This window comes from Bison bison, unplaced genomic scaffold, assembly GCF_000754665.1.
Source record: "Bison bison bison isolate TAMUID 2011002044 unplaced genomic scaffold, Bison_UMD1.0 scf7180017849832, whole genome shotgun sequence".
Taxonomy (NCBI): Eukaryota; Metazoa; Chordata; class Mammalia; order Artiodactyla; family Bovidae; genus Bison; species Bison bison.
Window position 1 is genome coordinate 17,720 of NW_011480405.1, and position 2,375 is coordinate 20,094.

Genomic DNA, 2,375 nt, shown 5'->3' on the forward strand with positions numbered 1-2,375 from the left:
CCTGCTCCCCCGGTGCCTTTGCGGCCCCCGCCCAGGGCTGTCCCCCCCGCCAGCCGCTCCAATGCCCTCTCTCAGGGACTTCCTGCCACGTGCCTGGCAGCCAGGCAGGCAGGTGTGTGGGTACTAGGATGGGGGATGTGGGGCAATTGTGACTTGGGTGGCCACTCTAGTGGTAGGTTCAATGATGGAGCCCCAGCTGTGACAGTGAGGCCAACGCTGAGTCAGGAAAATGGAGCGCAGCCCCGAGGAGCAGACCCTGACCCTGGGCGACAAGAAACAGGATACAATGAGGTCGGGTTCTCCTGAAAACACAATTGTCTTTGGAATTCTGCAGTGCCCTCCTTATAAAAAGGTAAGCAGGATAAATTAATGTGATCTTTGAAAGGTCAGTGTGAACCTGAGCATTGATTTTTTAAGATGCTTTATGAATTAGAGACCAGAGGTTTTTCCTGATGACATTTATTGCATAAATGTAATTATTTTTCTAAAACATATTAAAATAGAAAGCATGTTCTTTTGATCAATTTATACAAAGAAAATACCAATATAGTAATAAAAATACTGAAAATATATGAAAAGCACCAGAACATTAGAGAAATTACACTGGCAACAATTCTAGGAATATATTTTTTTTTTCGCAATTGTACAATAAAGTGCTATTAAATCCAGTCAAAATTAGTGGCAAGATATAAAAACAGTTATGGTATATTATGAAATTTGAGGCTAGGTTTACCAGCAATTGTATTTTTAGGCTCTTGCCTATAATGATACTTCATTAATGTTTTCATGGAAACTCTATGAATTTCCATTCCCAAGTGAAAACAATCTAAATCTAAATGTTGGTCCTTGGTAATCTGGTCATAAACAGGTTAATGACATATTAAAAAATAATTATAGAGTACTCAAAATAATCATACAAATGTGATTAAATAAAATCAAAGGAAGACAGAATAAAATCAAATATAAATATATGTAACCAATCAAGACAAGTACAAAAGTTTAGATGCCTTTGATTTTATGGTTAATTTTCAGTACAGTTTGCTTAGTCACATTTAATAGACACACAAATGTTAACAAGATACGTTATTAAATTCACCTGGCCAGACATCAGGGAAAAACATTTTAGTGAGTTTATGTAATTTTCACGTGAATTATTACACATTTCCAATTCTGACTAATTATTTCCACATTTATTTGCCAAAGAACAAAACACATAGACAATTTGGGATTCGATTATAGTAAAAGCCAGTGATCTACCATATAAGGGGAAAGCGCTGCACACACAGGGAGAAACTATGAACAGTACTTAGGGTGGATTGCAGTCACTTCACGTCTGGAGGTGGCAAACTGAAACAGAAAAACCCAAATTAAGACAAAGTATCAGACCAGTATCCATTTAAGGTTTTATTTCCTAGGCCAATTTTCAAGGAAGTCTCTCTCTTCATTCTTCATAATGCCATTTTAGGTTCATCAAGTTCTCAAGATGCAAGCCGCCAACACTACAACCTCAGAATAAAACATTCTCCAAACATGGCTCAATCACAACTCAAAATTTATTTTACAGACTATTTTTTGTCTTTCATATAAAGTAGATTTACATGTGAAGCAACAAGGACCCAAACTGGTTATATTGATGAGAAAAGAAACTACTGTTATTAGGCTCTGCTCCTGCGAGGTGTTTCATGTTAGGAATTGAGGAACTGTCCTCAGTATTGCTGTTGACAAAGGTGGAAGATCAAGTCAGTTAACCTTGGTCTGAAGGTTGGACAGTCGATCACCAAGTAATATTTTTCACTTTTAAAACAGAGAACTGACAACCTAAGTTTCAATTTTTTTTCCACCCTCTTAAATACTCCAGTGTTTTGTCAAGTTCCCCTCTCATGCCTGATTTTAACAAGAAACTGAAATGTAAATGAATTATACTGCTAGGCATCTTTTTCAAAAATTAACTTTTCAAAACTCCTTTCATTTAGAAAAGAAGGTGAAGATGATCCAATGGAGGATCAGGCCTTTATAACAGGTGAAGCAAAAAGGTATGTGTCCAGCCAGAGAGCAACATGGAACTGCATAAAAAAGACTGGAGAGGTTCTCCTTCCAGATGTTATTGACAGATTTCAGAGAAAATCCAACCAGACTTAGTTCCCCAGTCCTACCTCAATGAGAATGTGATTGTTCAATACAAAGCCCGCCAACTCTTTGCAACCCTATGGACTGTAGCCCACCAGGCTCCTCCGTCCATGGGATTCTCCAGGCAAGAATACTGGAGTGGGTTGCCATTTCCTTCTCCAGGGAATCTTCCCGACCCAGGGATCGAACCCAAGGATAGAACCCACGTCTCTCGCATTGCAGGCAGACGCTTTAACCTCTGAGCCACC

The 2,375-nt window shown here is 38.9% G+C and overlaps 1 long non-coding RNA gene across 1 annotated transcript in view; it reads right to left on the bottom strand.

Annotated features, from left to right (window-relative positions):
• Window positions 1-443: 443 nt before the first annotated feature.
• Window positions 444-2,375, bottom strand: part of LOC104994351 — a 12,911-nt gene continuing 10,979 nt past the window's right edge. Inside the window, exon 4 of the long non-coding RNA XR_825937.1 lies at window positions 444-1,347. This is a non-coding gene — a long non-coding RNA (uncharacterized LOC104994351). The remainder of the gene's footprint in view (window positions 1,348-2,375) is intronic.